At 39.0% G+C, this 17,462-nt stretch overlaps 1 protein-coding gene across 1 annotated transcript in view; it reads right to left on the bottom strand.

The window, feature by feature from the left end:
- SV2C (synaptic vesicle glycoprotein 2C) overlaps positions 1-17,230 on the bottom strand; it is a 117,077-nt gene extending 99,847 nt beyond the window's left edge. Inside the window, exon 1 of the mRNA XM_048291363.1 lies at positions 16,865-17,230. The gene's annotated coding sequence lies outside the window, so the exon portion shown is untranslated. The remainder of the gene's footprint in view (positions 1-16,864) is intronic.
- Between the last annotated feature and the right edge of the window lie 232 nt (positions 17,231-17,462).

Here is a 17,462-nt window from a genome sequence, read left to right as displayed (position 1 = left end):
CTGTGACGTGGAAATTCATCAATATGGGAAGTCAGCTATAATCAAGAATGACAGAAAAAACATCCATAGAGGGCTGTAGGAAAAACAGCCTGATAATATGCAGGTAAGAGGTACGTAGGCAAAAGGTATTTTCAGTGTTTTCAAAATACATTTAAATATTTATAAGATATATAAATAGCAAAAAAGTCCTACGAGTTTAAGTAGAAAGTGAAATAAAAAGCTTTGCATAGTTTTATAATTTTTCGTTCTGAAGTAATTAAAAGTTTATGATCTCTCTTCAAACATCTTGGATGTCACATAAAAGAAGGAAGTTAATGAACAGATTACTGTGCTTTGAAAGTAGCCTGCAATCCTACATGGTTTTCATTTCTGTACAAGAACAACCAAGATTCCTAGATTTCTTCTTGTAAAGTGATTTGGTTTTACATCCACCTTAGATTTTCTCTGTTACTCTTAAAGAACGGGATACAGTCTAAATTATTTGACTTAAAAAAACTGTACTGTGTGTATTACAAATCATGTACACCAATCTTTTCTAATTCATCCTGTTTCTTTAGAGTTCTCCTAGTACTGTTTTCTGCACCATGCCACATGCAGTGTTTTTACTGGAGGGCTGTGATCACAGTAATGTATTGCTCGTCTTTAGATACACCCAAGCTATTAAAGATTATGGAACCTGATACTCAAGTAAAGTGCTAGTTCTGCTGCACTAAAAAAAGGGATTCTGCACACTCATAAAATTTTACCTCTCCCTGTGGGGAAATGCAACAGTTTCAGGTGGAAATTACTTTTTCACAATGAAGACTGACTCATTGTCTACCAGGCCTTAACTAGGTAAGAAAGGAAATCATGACTGCTCTATCCTCCCTAAATACAAAAGCTGCTTCTAAAAACCCAGCCGCATTTTATTTAAAGATGCACTGACTTGCAATTGTACAAATTGTTTAGCTCATTTTATTCCACACTGGGAAAAACAGACTTTGTAATGCTTACCATAAACTCATATTTTAGCCAGGTTCAAACTGCATCATATGCTGTCTACCCATCTTCAGTTTTTTAACCTGAATCACACTATTATTTCAGGTTGCACAGGGCATATGTGCCTTAGCACACGCAGTTTTCCAGCAGGTGTAAGAAAACTTGAAGTAAATGAATAAAAGTGCCTGCAGGTGTATGGCTCCCATTAAATCACAAATATAATATTTTAGCAGCTTATATTTTACACCACTACTTGGTTCACTTAACTCCATAAGCTTTTATTTTGTGGACTTGATAACACAGGTGAGAAGGAACCATGAAAAGAGACTAAAATAGTGGACAGATGAAAAGTCTTTATTGAAAATGCAGCAGTTCCAAGCTTTTCAGATCCAGTAACTTACACTTCTAACAAAATGGGATTTATCTGTATCTCAGAGTACATTATGCAGTCTGAGCACTACCTCAGTGTGGCTTTCTTCCCTTGGGTAGAGTATGTAGAGATGGATGGCACAAATGAATAAACACAGTGCTCTGCCATTAAAAGCAGAGAATAAAGGCAGCAAAATGAATATAGAAGAGCTGGTGAATTTTTTTTTCCAATTTCAGTAAGCTTTCTGCATCTTATTTTGAAAACAACCTACTTGCCAGTTTGAAAACATGTTCAGTTCCCTGTGTTTGAATTTGCACAACAAAAAGGTGTGGTGAACTGAAACCTGTCAGAAATAAATTGTGTCATATCAAAAATTTTTATTTTATTTTAAAGCAGAATGGCACCTGGCAACATTTATGCCTTATAGACATGAACAATTCTGTTATTCACTGAGAATCCATCTTATTCTTAGCCTAATTCTTAGTCTGGTTCTTAAAATATTTGACACCCAACCATGAAGTTTACCATCTTCCCGGAGTTCTCTGCTTTGAAACTGACTGGCCTTCTTCTCTTGTAGAGTTTTAATTGGCTGTCAGGACTCCAAGCGCCTCAATAGGCCTAAATCACCTGCCCAGCCTCACCCAGTACCCCTTCCAGACACCCAGATCCTCTGCCATGGGCTTAAGTTCCCTCTTAAGCTCAGACCTGGCCACCCCAAGTCTGCCTGAGCTTCGCTATAGGGTACCTGTCTCCTATCCCCTGCTGTTCCTGAATCTCAGACTGGATTTCCCTGACTGATTATGGATGTAACACTGCCCTACCTTGTCTGATGAGCGCCAGACTGTTGATAAAAACTATTTCTGTCACCATACTCTGCGTCAGGACAATGTCCCATCTGTGAAAGCACAGCCCTGCCCACACTGTGGTCCCCCTCATCTCCTGTCCTCTCTTCTCTCCTGGAGGAGTATCATGGTTCCTATTCCCTGGCAACTCTTATGAAGGCTGAAGCCTGATTTTAACTAGAGGTCCTGAACCAGGAGGCAGGAAGTGCTTGTGAGCTTGTGAGCAGTCCTGATGAGACTCACAGGGCAAACAAAGTCTGTTGGGACACTCAGCATCCTCACAGACGACAAGGTCATATTCCTGATTTGCAGACTATCCTTAGGACCATGAAACTTCACTAGAAGCAGATGGTGAAGCTACTGTCAGCTGGCTAAAATTCTCTACCTAAAGGTCTGTCCCTCTACTAGAAATTTTGAAGGTGTCTCTAGACGCCTGAAATTTGAAAACAGCTTTACGCATACAGAACATACTCAAAATTATAAAGCCTCTTGGGACCAAAACTAAAACTTGGAAGACAAGCAGGAATAGCCAAAGACACCCATGGGAAAACATGGCAGTATTTTTCATTAACCATCTCTGACTACAGCTGTTATCAGAATGGCTAGTTAGAAACCCCATTTTTTGACATATGTAGCGAGTGTAGTCTACAAAGAGACATTCTCAGTTCTCCTTTCTGGCCAGGCAAGGGGAACACACTGCATTTCAGCCACTGAGCTGCACTTCTTAGCATCAAGCCTCTGTTACCTCTCTGTGGTCTCATTTTTTTTGTTCTCCTACATCGAGCAGCAGCACACCCTTCAAGTCTGAAAAGGGTGTTTGCAAGGAACGTTACAGATGAACAGTTCAGACTGGATTAGAATTAATTAGAATGCTCACACTGAAGCCAGAGGGACTTGCAATGAACAGGTATCACCTTTTGTAGAATAATTATCTTCAGTAGTTTGCTAGGAGTGCATGCTAAAAACACATGAGCAAAAATCCAAAATTCTGCATAACTTTCAGCATTGACTGAGATTATGAATTTATAGCACTTCAGCATTTTTTATATCATGACTGAATACTCGAGAAGAAAAATGTCATTGAAAGAAACCCTTGAAAGGACAAAGGCTAAAGCAACAGAATTTCTGTGGCATTGTTGCACTCAGGGGCTGTGGGTTTGATTTCCTGTGCTGCCATTCAAGTAGCATATTAGATATGTTATCAAAGCAACACCTTCTCTCATATATAAAGTGCAGAATAGGAGTCATTAGACAATTTCTGGAGCAGGTGGTGTCAAAAGTCTTAAATTGGTTGAGTCTTTGGTATGGAGTACACCAAAAAAACTGTTAATCTCAGAGTTCTGAAGAGGACAAAACATACTATCTCTGCCAGCTGTTGAGACCAGATTTGTGAATTTCTTGATTCACATTAAAAGGGTTTTCATTACAAGGAACTGGAATAAAAACATGGGGGGAAAAAAAAGTCAAAATCAGTAATAGTTGCTTAATAATGAAAAAATACCTCCCTCTTATTGTATGTCTTCCTGCTAGAAGGAGTTTATTACAGCAATGTAAACTACATGGAGGAGATACACAGTCATATTAATGGTTTCTCCTAACCCCCAAGGTTCAGTATAACTTGATAAATCAAAACATTAAGAAAGAGTGTATTTAATTTTTCATATCATTTCCATGTTTTAAAAGCCTACCTTCACTGGTTCAATTCCTAAAAACCATACATTCCCCAAGAGGCAATGTTCTACTTTACTAATAGGCATTTGTAAGAATTTCCTTCTTTCTCCTTTTCAGAATTGGCCTACAATGATCACTTTTTTTTTAAATTCAAAAGAAACAGTAAGACCCTCTTTATCCACCCACAGTGGGGGGCCTGGATGACTCAAATCAGACAATATTTTTGGTTCAAAGACAGAAAATTATCTGCATGCCATCCGTGCCAGCTGACTAATGAAAGAAATTGGTGTTACACTCCAAGCAGGTGTCTTGCGTAGTCTGTGGCCGGCAAATCTGAAGAGAGCGCAAGAAGAAACAACCCACTCGTGTGTAGAGGTATATGTCCAAAACAGGCAAAATAAACAGCGAATTAAGTCCAAATTAAGGCCCAGTATACCATAGCAGCCATGGTCTAAAAATAATTTTCTTTTTCTAGGGAAAAAAAAAGGAAAAGTCTCGGATGTCGTAACTTTTTAATTTAATAAGCGAAGCAATTTTAGGAGATAAATTCTTGCTTTGTAAACCAATTAGTTATTGATTATAGTTTACAATCACCTTTTAGAAAGTATCACGTTGTGGTGGCCTCAGGATATACATCATATTAAGTTCTTAATTTTTTTAATAACTTTGCATCAGCTTTCACTGAAAACAGTTTTGTAGATTGTATAGTTGATACAATGTTCAGTGCTTGCACCCCTAGAGCAAGGGACCTCCCCATGAACGAAAGGCAGTTTTTAATTTAACCCAAAATTGCACATTTAATTTAACACAAATTTGCTGTCCACTGCATGTGTTCTCCTGGCCTCTCTACAGCTTTCAGTGGTTCACACACGCAGCGACACATAACCCTTGCATTCTATGCTCTTGTAGCACTGCTAGACCAGCAGGTAGCAGGTTTTCTTAATGATATTTTTAACACTTACCTGTATTTTTTAAAAGACCTCTACATGTTCACAAAGCCCTTAGAAGTACATTAATTGTTCCTTTTTTATCAACTCTATTCCAGCTATGCCATACACTTTCTTAGGAAATTTTATTGATTAAAAATAGCTTCCTAATTAAAAATCCTCATTATTAAAATATCAAAGACAGAAGACATCACAGAATTACTACTTCTTCTACTATTTTAAAATATTAAATAAAATTGATTTTAGTATTCTAACAAAAGCAATAATTTTTTAAAAATTACTAGCGTGAAGTTCAACCAATGAAAGAATACTTAAGCCCACAGTAGTTTATTTTCCCAGTCATAGAAGTGAAGGAAGGCAGTGTATTGGAACCTGCAGCTCAATCCTATTCCTAGATATTAAAATACAGATATACATAATGGATTCCATTTTTTTCATGTATAAAAAGGACAATATAAAACAATTTTTCCCACCCAGGAAAAAATATTTTTTACCCAGTAACCACAAATAAAATGGACCTAAAATACATTATATTTAATCAAGAATCATTAAGATTTGACTGAAAAAGTTTTCATTGATAATTCAGCTCCATTTCCTACCCATGTCCTGGCAAAGACTTTCTCTGTCAAAACTTTCTTGCCACAACATTTCTACTTTATAAACCAAGTGGTCTTATTCTACAAGAACCTATGCCCTTGAGTAAATAATTCATATAAACAACCCCATAGTAATAAATCAGATTATATAAATTACATATATATGTGCATATAAATATACATGTGTACATATATGGGCAACAACCTTCACTGGATGTTTTTTTAGAAATGACATTTCTGTGTTTTGAATTCCCACAGTCTGCTTCTGTACAACATTGGCCACAGAACTAGTAAAATTATTATTTTTTTAATTAAATAGTGCACATGACTGCATTACTTTTAAGATTAATCATATTAGAAAACATTGAAGAAAATATGCCAAAGCTCTTATGCCACTACAATCAGGAAAAACTTTTCAGCACAGGATGCAAAAATCCTCATGTACTTCTAAGAGAAGGAAAAAATTAACTATGGCTGTCAGAACTTGGATAATGCAGGTAAACTTTCTATCTCACCACTAGCACAAAGAAACTTTGGCTGGTAAAAATCCCCAAAACACTAAAGGCTTCATGTTTTCTGAGCCCATGTGGGGAGATTTATTCAACATATAATTTCCACCTTAGAGTAACTTACTTTACTATGAAGTCCAGTAACTTCTACTCAAATTCTTTCTGTGTACTCCTAAGTACAGTTCCCTAGGAAGAGAAAACTAGCTAACAAGCTAAATAATGGCCAGCTATGAGCTGATACTACATCATCTCCATAAATAGAGAACTAAATTATTCTGCAGTTTTAAAATTTGGCCTTTAAACAATAGAACAAGTAACATAATTTTTCAGCTATATCCATTTTTTGATAAAGGTTGTTACCTGGATTTTGCATCTCAGTCCATGCCAGTATTTCCAGCCAAATAAGAGAAATTTTACAGAATACAGATTAACAGGGCAGAGTATTTTGCTTTTAGTAATCAAATTCCTTCTCAAATCATAAATTCTTCCCTTCTAGGTGTACATATTCTGAATTTGTACACAATTGTAAAAATAAATGCTCATCTTGGCCAGATACTATTCTGATGAGAGTAGAAGGTCTCACAGAGGAGGGAGATTTATTAATTTTAAGTTGTACATGGTTTTTATATCAGTAGTCTCGTATATATGTAGAATAATAGAATAATGAAGGTGTGAATGGACTTCTGGAGACCTACTCCAGCCTCCTGCTGAAAGAAAGACTAGCCTCAAAATTAATCAGGTTGCCCAGAGCCATGTCCAGGCAAATTTTGATCATCTCAAGGACAGAGGTGTCACAGCATTCCTGTGCACCCACTCACTACTTTACCACCCACAGAGTGAAGGAAGAATTTCTTCCTTCTATCTTATTGAAATTTCCGTTCTGTTTCCTGACTCCATCTTCTTAATAATCACTCATTAGATGATGAAAGACAGCAATTAGGTTTCCCTCTCTTCCTTTGGCCTTCTCTTACCAGCTGAGCAAGTTCACAGCCTGTCCTTATGCTTCATGTGCCCCAGTCACCTGCCAGATAGGGGGTCTGTCAGGGTCTTTCTTCACGGGGTGGCATCTATAGTCATTCTATTCTGAAACACTGTACCTGAAGCAAGCATATTGGAAGTCTGTAAGATTCAGGAAACATTTTATTCCTATCCCTACCATAACATCCCCTAAAAAACCAAGTGGGATGTTACCACATTTCAGGTCATACCCTTGAGTTCCTCATATTTCAGCAAGTATACACAATAAAATGAATCTTTACTGATTTATATGAGCAAAACCTACTTTAGAGGTAGTCCATATATCGAAAGAAGTTGGTTTGCAATAGTTTCCCAAATACTGGAAAACATGTTTTCTTCCTTTGGACTACAGAGCAGACAGTCATCATACTCATTTGTTACTATAATACAGAAATTCACAGGTAATTTCTCCAGTGAAAATTTGTTCTTCTGAGAAATTACTTATTTCCTAGAAAGAAACAGTTTCCCCATCTACTGAGAGTAGGTAGAATGGCAGTAGTGTGTCATTCTACTTAATCATTTTGCACAGCTGGTTACAGCTAGGAATCTTCTATGCTGTTCTGCATGACCACATGAATGATAAACATTTGCTAAAGACAGAAAATAAAAGAACTGAAATAAATTTTGTGACTTCTGGTAGTTTTCTCCAATGAAACTGTAGCCGAAATTGAACTGAAACATTTAAAATGAGGAGGAAAACGGTAAGTAACATTTAAAGTTTTTCATGCTATGTGGAGCAAAAACAACATACAGTAGACAATTCAGTCATCTTCCTAAGCAAAAGGGTGAGCTAGGTATGAGAAATAACCATTACTCACAGGTAATGAATTTCAATCCCAGCTGGGGTTCTGAAAGACATTTTCTGAATTTTCACAAATAGAACTCCACTAATATTTTCTAAAGCAACTGGTAGGCCAAACAATGAATTTTATATAGCAAAGAAAATCACCCTGAATGGGTTACCCTTGAATTGTTGCTGAGTCATTTCAGTCAAAAGATGTCTCAGAGCAATTTTTAGTTCTTGCAATTGGTTGTTCCAGATTCATAATCAGCACTGTAATGCTATTTTATATCAGAAAAAAGCACCTTTTTTTAGCCATTTAACAATTTAACCATTTATTTTTTATTAATTAACAATTAAATTAAATTTAATTAATTAATTAAACAATTAAATTAAATAAAAAAATTTAACAAATGTGAACTGAAAGAGGATTTCCAGGAGTTTCCTTGTTTCTACAAAGAAAGTTAGTACAAAACAAGCAGCACTCCTCACAAAACTGCCTTCAGGAGGTAAGGTGTCCAGGACTAAAGCATTATGGTTGCTTCCAGACTACCAATGAGTAGTGCCACATGTTGGACAGCTATTAGCTTCATGAACAGACATGGTCATGGACAGACAGTGGGTAGCCAAGCCACAGCTCCAGCAAATACCATATGGGATATTAATGTTTGGTTAATTTGGATTTTAGCTGCTAAAATCCTTAAGGAGCAAGCTTTGCTCTGTCCAGTATAGGACCTAATAAATAATTGTCTTCAATAACAGCTACTTTTATCCAATTGACACCTGTTTTCTAAACATCCTTGTCTTAAAATGTGTTTGGCCAATTGGCTAGAGGTTTTTATTCCTTCCCTGCCTTCTAGTTTTTCTGAGCAAAGACACCGAAACACCCTGATGGCATTATCTTTTAACCTTTGGGAGTTTGTGATTGGTTGTTCAAGGCGTACAAGGACTTATCCCTTTATTATTTCTTTAATACAGGTACCTACTACATTCAACTGGAATATGTCTTCTAGTAAGAATTCTTATAAATATGGGACTAAATATATCTGTTTAGATATTCAAAGTTTAAGGAGTGCATTTATGGAACAGAAGATGGCTCAGATACTTAAGATCATGTACTAAGTAAAACTTTTAGACCTTTACTATTGCAATAAATAATGACTTAGATTCTCCCTCAAGTTCAGATGTGAAGTGAATATGGAATTTAATTTGAGGAAACAAAAGTTGAATAAATTTTAATCCTTTTAAGCAAACCACTGCTAGTTGTTTCCAAATAGGGTCTAACACTTATATCACCTTTTCATGTTTTTTAGGAAAGGCATCCTCACTTCTTCATGTCCACGTTGGTTTTTTCTTTTTTTCCTTTTCAGTTCATTTCAAGGAAAGGAATTAGTATTCTAGCTGAATGGACAAAAAAAATTATCAAAGACTAACATAAAAGGCTCTTAACTTTTCTCAACAAGTGGGCTGAATTTTTGCTGCAACAGTCTTGGCCCACCCAACTTGGGAAACCCTATCAAATGTGTTAAACTTAGGAACCCATTTGTTAATTTAGAACAGCAAAGAATGAACTTGTAAGTGTATACTTGCTGTTGCCCATAGGGATCATCTCCTCAGCAGGCAAATCTAGTGTCTACAAAAGGATTAAAAGGTACATACAGAAAATACATTTTTTCTCTTTAAAGATGAAGTTAAAAGTATAATCTTTATAACCTTTATAAAGTTTTATAAGGTAGGTATACACCCACAAAATGGATGTGATTTTTTAAATTTATGGTACTGACAAACACATCCACCTGAAATTTTCTATGCTAATAAACATGATTATATCTTCCAAGGCTGACCATATAGGTTCTATCTTAATAGAAGTTTTAGGTGTCACTGAATACTTGGAATCTTAGAAGGTCACAGATTTTCTAGTCAAATGCTTGTTTATTTATCAATGTAGCTAGGACTATTTAAAATCAGAGAGAAAATAATCAGAGAGAAAAAAAAATCAATTACTTTTATAGCCCTTTCTCTCCAACAAACCTCCCTATTGACAGATTCTAAGCCAAATTCCCATTGAATGCAATTGCATTAACCTCATTTGAATTACAGTGAGATTTACTAGTATCTAAACTAGTCCTTGTATGTGGACATGCAGTAGGTGTCCCTGCTCTCACAGCTGAGGAGAAGCCACTTGTGGAGCATCTCTTTGTCAACTGACACTTGAACCATTACATAATACTTGATAGCTCAGTGGGACAGTTCTCTCCTGTTTATAGGCAGCCATGTCTCAAAATATTTTTCATGGAATACCACACTTGAAAAATCACGCAGAGTAACATCTTTCTAAGAGATAATGAAAGATGTTTTCTCCAAGAAAAATCAGGTCCTCTGTACCAAAATCAGTCTTTGGGCAACTGACCCCATTTTAATTTAGGCAGCTATACAGTGTACGCTGTGGTAATGAAGGATAACCACATCCTGGAATGCATTAGCAAGAGTTTTACTTGAGGCAACATTCCCCTCTGTTTGTCAAGATACGGTTAGGTAAGTATGTCCAATTTTGCCCCTCTTACCAATACCCAATTATAAGGAAGAAAGTCTTCATAATGAGCCCAGTGAAGCATGGGAATGGTTGCACAGAGAAGCCTTGAGGTCCCCATCCCCGGAGATATTCAAACATTGGCTGGGAAAGGCCCTGAGCAACCCAATCTCACTATAAAATTTGTACCTGGTTTTAGAAGTGGACTGGATGAAACAATTTTGAGAGTACCTTCAAATGTACATTATTCAATGACTCTTTTGCACTGCAACAGTGTTGTGCAGAAACCTTCCTGTAAGTTTTAAATTAATTAGCTTTGAATGAAGACAATCTATCGGCATAATGATCCACACTGTAGGATAATCTCAAGTATGCTTGTAGTTCATTCAGAGCATCGTACTGGTGTACTAAACTACCACAGAAACTAGCTATTTTAAACATCTTCCTTATGTCTGCAGTATACTGCAGCCAGTGATGAGATGGCATACCAAGGGAAAGAGCAGATGACATCTGCATAGCAGAGACTCCCATGAGCCTTGGTACTCCTTTCTTTTTTTTCTCCTCTTAACAGATCACCCTTACAAAATTTCCAGGCACAGTAAGAAATTTGTTAGTTATATGTCTTGTATCACTAGGGGCATTTTCATCTGATACGCTATCTATTTCCAGAATTTGATGTATTTAATGAAGGAAATAACAATTGAGTTATTTGAAAGTAAGGCACTGCTCACACACTGAGAAAGAGTTAAAAGGATAAGTGAATGCAGTGTCAGTGGCAGACTGTCCACCAGCTAGTCATGAAGAGAGTCCCTGAGTTCTGCTCACAAGAAGTGATGTCTAGACACTGAGAATATTGCCCAAAAGAAAAAGCCAACAGAAACTGCACAGCTAAAGACTTAAACAAAAAATAGGAGAACGAGACATGTCAAATGGTAACATTTGGTACCTTCACCTACTGCATTCCAGGTGAATATTAAAACAAAATGAGCCTGAGTGGAAAACATGAAATACACCTATGAGTCTAGCTTAAAAAAAAAATCATACAGGTAAGGCTATGTATAACTCTATTAATAGACATATGCAGTTAATATATTAAGCATACATATGTTTACATAGAATGAAATCACAGAATCACAGGAATGGGTCAGATTGGGAGGGACCACAGTGGGTCACCTTGTCCAACCTCCCTACTTACACCAGGCCATCCCAGAACACATGGCACAGGACTGCATCCAGATGGTTCTGGAATATCTCCAGTGAGGGAGACTCCACAACCTCTCTGGGCAATCTGTTCCAGTGCACGGTCACATGCTCAGTAAAGAATTTCTTCCTCATGTGCAGGTGGAACTTCCTATGCATCAGTTTCTGCCCATTACCTCCTGTCCTATTGCCTGGCACCACTGAAAAGAGCCTGGTCCATCCTCTTCAAATATTCAAATATTCAAATATTCAAATATTCAGATATGGTCCTCCCTTCAAATATTTCCATACATCAATCAGTTCCCTCTCACTTGTGTCTTCTCAAGACTGGACAGGCCTAACTCACTCAGCCTTTCTTCATAAGAGAGATGCTCCAGGTCCCCTCATCACCTTTGTCACCCTCCACTGAACTCACTCCAGGAGCTCCATGTCTCTCTTGTCCTGAGGAGTCCAGAACTGGACACAGCACTCCTGGGGAGACCTCGCTAGGGCTGAGTAAAGGAGCAGGTTCACTTTCCATGACCTGCTGGCAATGCCCTTCCTAATGCCCCCCAGGATACCATTGGCCTCCTTGGCCACCAGGACACTCTGCTGGCTCATGGACAGTTCTGGTCCAAGAAGTCATTAATTTCTCAGCCTTAGGAACAGTACAGGGAACCACTTTTTGTAAGGCTGAAGCAATGGCTATGATTCCCAAATAAAAGCAAAACCCTCTATGGTTAAAGGAGGTGGGGGTGGTAGAATACATTTTGCAAAGGCGCCTTCGTGGGATAAGCACTGCTATGCTTACAGAAAGCAAAGTTTATCCTCCAGCTCTATCTGGAATGAAGATGGTGTCACTTAAAGACATGGAGGCCCTATGACGTGCTATGAGTAAAGTCATCTCTCCATTCCACAGTTACCTTGGTTAAATCATAAAATAGTGATTTAAGTAGTTAATTAAATTAATTTAATTATTTAATTATTTTCCATAATGCATTTCACAAACCTTTTTCCTACACAGACCCTCATATGATCATTAAAGTGGAAAAAATCCTGCAGAATGCTTTAATGCTGCTACCAACCATATTCATTTTAACATGGTTTTTCCATCAACAATCAAGATGTGTTTGTGAGACACATGTTTCCGCTCTAGAAAAAAGCACATAGCTAGGCCCACACAGCCATGACCACAGAAATAATCTGCAGTGAAAGAGAGAGCCAGCTACAGGAATGCTGCTTTGTCTTAAGGAAAAAAAAAAATCTTGCGGCTGGCAAGGAAACATGAAGCTGCAGCAACACCATGTTTTTATGAGTCCCAGATCAAGACAAAGCTATATGCCTTGAGTGCTGAAGCAGCTAAATTATGTGCTAGGTGTCATTTGTATTTTTAATATGGTGCATCTTTAGTTCAATTAGAAATATTTGGATGGAACCCCCACCGAATCATGAAAGTCTCTGATGTTTTGTTGATGCACAGCAAGCCTTTACTGTCAGCAGTCGGTCAGCAGAAATACAGATGAACAGAGGTAAGAATTCAGTCTTAAAAATGACAGGATGTTAACGGTATCTTAATAGTATTACATGAATTACACTGTATTACACCTTTAGGCAATTTGTTTGTTGTGTATGCAACATTTAAACTTTGATTAGCCTCTCTGGGTAGGAAAATGACTGAGAGTTGGAACCACAGAGAAGGAAGGGATGTGCTCGATGTTGCTTTACTCCCTCTGTTTGTTTTGGTTTTTTTTTTAGCAAGAGGACAGACGCTTCAATAATCATCATGCTAAAGAAATTTACATTTGATTATATTTCGTGCACACTTATTTATCTCTTGCTCCCATAAACATGGTAGTTTGTAAACAAACCTGACTAATAGATCACTGGCATGCAATGTATGTATTTACACAAGAATATATATTGTGTATGCTTAGAATGTCTCTAGAAGAACTGTGTAGCAATACACAAACTCAAAGATTAATTAAAGGTGTTAGGTTATCAACCACTGTTTTATGGAGAAAAAAGGCCCACCATGTTTTGCAACATAGATATCAGAGAATATATTAAATTTAATTTAAATCTGAAACACTTTGCCAAGTTAAAAGAAAAATTTAACTACCTTTTTCTTCACAATGTCAATACTTTGAGCACGCTTTTAACATTTTTTTCCATTATATTGTTTACAAACACTTAAAAGAAGACAAGCTGTAAATCTAGTCCTCTGAGTAATTTTAAAAAGGACTCCATTCTGTTTTAATAGGAAAATGTTATGCACTACATCATAAGAAAGCAGTGACAGCAGCTGTGGGTTCCCTATCACAGGTTTGCAAAAACATTTAATCTAATTGATGAGCTTTTGTTTAAACATGCATTGATATGCATCCTGTGGTGCATATGGGTTGCAAAGATTCACAGCAATATACAGCCTGAGTGATCTGCCTGTGATGCTGAAACAACTTTTATAATACTAAGAATGTGAAATGTCTTTATTAATACTACTTTCATGCAAGAAAAATAACCCAAAAACAAACAAGCAAACAAACAAACCGAAAAAGAAAAAGAAAAAGAAAAAGAAAAAGAAAAAGAAAAAGAAAAAGAAAAAGAAAAGAAAAAGACAACTAACCAAAAAACTTAGATAATTATATAGCTGGATTCATTCTAATTCCCACTGAAAATCAATTCACACTGATTTAACAGAATAATCAGGACCACTGTGGGTAAACTTTCATCATCTGTGCTTTGGAACACACACTTCAAAAAGCTAATTTGAAATCTGCCATTAGTGCAAGTAACTTACACAATCTTACATTCTCAAGCACATATAAATTCAATTACAGATTTCACATCGTCACCTGAGGTAACACCATGTTTTGTAAACATAACATTTCTTCACATTATTTTCCTTTGTTGCAAACATCTTTCTTGCATATTTCTCAGAACCAAGAAAAAAACCTAACACCTTTGCTTTATTATTATTGAAAATAAATTAGATTTCTCAAATATATAATCAGAAAACATTTTGTTTGATTTCATTTGGTGAAATTCAAATCTATTTTTCCCAAAAGCAATGACACATAATTTAACATCAAATTGCCATCAGAGAAACTCTCTGTCTAGTCAGTATCACTGATAGTCAGGGTCATCTTTATTGAAACGCCATAGGAATACAGCTTTAGAAATACAGACATTAAACAGATGATTGTTTTTTCTTTTTCCCCAAGTATTGTTTCAAGATGTTTGGAGGCTTGGCGTGAATCAATAATTTTAATTGACAGACTGGTTTTCTGTGTTTGGCCTATGCAAAGCTTTCCTCCTAATAGAAGTAAAAGTCCACTTGGAACTTACTGTGACTATTTATCAAATTCTGCATTTCTTTGGAATACAGAAAAGCAATACTTCTTGCTTCCACATTAAGGAAACAGATTAAAAAAAAAAAACCACCACCAAAACTGTAATCTATCATTCAGGGAAATTGCAGAGAATGCCTAGGTGAAAGGGAAGGAATGGGGTCTGGTTTACCATGCTGCTTTGTTCTCCAGGAAAATACTGAATAAGTGCTTAGTTACAGGGAAAACTATGAACATTTCACAAGACAGTAAAACTGTAGTTTTCATCTCACAGAGACCTCAATCCATGAAAAAAAGTTTAAAACTTCAATTTGAGAGGATATGTGGAGCAGCGAAAACACAATACTTTCACTTAGAGAACTTGGAGGAAAACAACTTCCAACAGAAATATACTATTTACAATTAATCCAATCAGAGACCTTCATTTGGTTTGTATGTTGGGGTTTTTTTTCCTGAAACCCTTTGTGGCTTGTTGTGAATTCATCAGGAGAATCCTCCCAGTATCTCCTTACAGCTCTACTTCTAGTTCTATCTGCAATTCCTTGAGAAGCAGTCATTTTTGGCACAGTTTGTGCCACCTTTACAGATGCGTTCAGCAGCTCCCTCTCTCTCTTAAGGCAGAAGTTGCTGTTAGCTCCCTGCACTGCAGTGCAATGCAGCCCAAGTACCAGCAGTACCAAGTGTGTTTGTCTGAGTAGGTTTCGCTTGTGTTGTACTAACCTCTGCAATCCATCCCCCCCTCCATCAGAGATACACTCAGCAGCATCCTAACCCTTCATGGAAAGGAGACCAGGATACTATCAATCACAGAGCAGCCTAGGTGATATCAGCGTCTTTCGATGAGACAATCTCCTTTCTCCCCGCCTATCTTTCTTTACATGCTTCTTCCTCATCTTTCCCTTCTCTCCTCAGCCCCTCCTTTCTGTACAGATGTGCCGCGGCCGCCCCAGCCAGGATGACTCAGCTCCCACCCTCGCCCCCTACTCACACTGCACCCACAGTGTTTTGCAGGATTAGGCTCCTAAGTCTAATTAGTGACCTACACGTTCAATTACCCACATGTCACCCAGCCTTCCAGTCCCTGGAGTGTCCTGCTTCCACTCAGGACTGCCAGACCAGCTCCTATGCCTCTTTGAATTCCTCAGGTTCTTCTGCCCTGCAGTCCTCTTTAAATTAGGGGGGTGTTGCCTCAAAAAGCCTCACCATCCCATGGCTCTTCCTAACCCTAGCACTTGGACTATACTTTTCCTCACTGTGACTTCTCCATTCTCCCCTCCCCACATACGTCGGAACCATCTCGGGACCTAAATTCCCAAAGCCCCTTGCAAAGCAGGACTTAGTGTGTTTTGGAGAACTCCTTTCCTGAAGCTGCAGAGAAGGAAATCCCTCCCTGCCCCTTATGGGTCACGAATGCTAAACTATTCTCTCAACATCGTCAATGTGAGTGAAAATCCTTGAAGAAAATCGATAGTGAGAAAAGCAACAGTGTTTTCAAAACCACTTAAACTGGTTATTTTCTTTCTTCTATTCCCCCCCCCCCCCCCCCCCCCTTCTGTTGCAAGGTCTGAAACGCCGCCTGTTCCCTCCTTAACAGATCTTAGAAAGTCTCGGTTCCCTGAGGAACTGGAATTGACAACCGTTCTGCACCTTTGGTTTTCCTCGCCATCCTTACTGCTAGGGCACCTGCAAACTTGTTCTCCTCAAATATCTGGAGTCTGCGATCCTCGACACCCCTGGTTTTTGCTCCCCTAGCGTGCAAAAAGTTCCAGCCTTAATATCAGATTCTAAAGCAAAGATTAGACTATGGCACCTCCGCGGATCTGTGTAACCTGCTCTCTCTGTGCAAAGACCGAGATCTGGATAGAGCTGGAGTGAGCAGCAGCCGAGCACAGACTGCTCACGCTCACCGCGGAGATGAGAGGGAACCCCGCTCTCCCGTCTCAGCGCCCGACCTGCTCCACAGAGCTCTGCCCCTTCTCCGGCGAGCAAGACCCCTGTAAGTCCCGCGAAGAAGTTGAAGTCAAGCATGCAAAAAAAAAAGAGGAAAAGTTGCTCTAGAGCAGTCGCGGCAGCCCGAGTGCCCGGAGCATCACTTACCGGGGGGCAGGCGGCGGAGAGCCGCGGCAGCTCCCTCCGCTCCCGCTGCCTCCTGCTCGCGGCGTGAGGCTGCGGGAGGGAGCGAGGAGCCTCCCGGAGGAGCCGCCGAGCGTGACAGACCAGAGGAGGGGCGGACCGGAGCGGCTGTGTGGGCTTCGCGTTGCGGTGAAGCCTCTGCGGCAGTGCCGGGGAGAGAGGGGGAGCGGGCGGGCGCGGCGGGAGGCGCGGGGCGGGCGGCGGCCGCCACCATCAATAACCGGAGGCGTGGGGTGCGGGGAGGGCGATCCCCCCGCAGGCAGCGGCCCGAGCCGCCGGAGGGGAGGCACAGAACCGCCCCCCTGCCCCCGTCGCCGGCATGGCTGGGAAGCCTCCGTGGAAACAGGGCCCTTTCCCCCGCTAGAAGGGAAAAATAAAAATAGTGACGCTCACGCATTCACTTTATTGCAGAAGACAGTGTCTTATGAGAACTGAGGACAGGGGAGAGCATATGAAATTGCTTGTTTCAGAACAGGTTGCAACAGGCCCGATGATCATCCAGAGATCACTGCATCCCTCCTCTTTACTCTCCTCCCAGAGCACGAGCCGTGAACACTTTGCA

This window comes from Corvus hawaiiensis, chromosome Z (genome assembly GCF_020740725.1).
Source record: "Corvus hawaiiensis isolate bCorHaw1 chromosome Z, bCorHaw1.pri.cur, whole genome shotgun sequence".
In the NCBI taxonomy this organism is placed as follows: domain Eukaryota; kingdom Metazoa; phylum Chordata; class Aves; order Passeriformes; family Corvidae; genus Corvus; species Corvus hawaiiensis.
The sequence above is the reverse complement of the archived record's forward strand: the minus strand, read 5'-3'. Positions and strand labels throughout refer to the sequence as shown.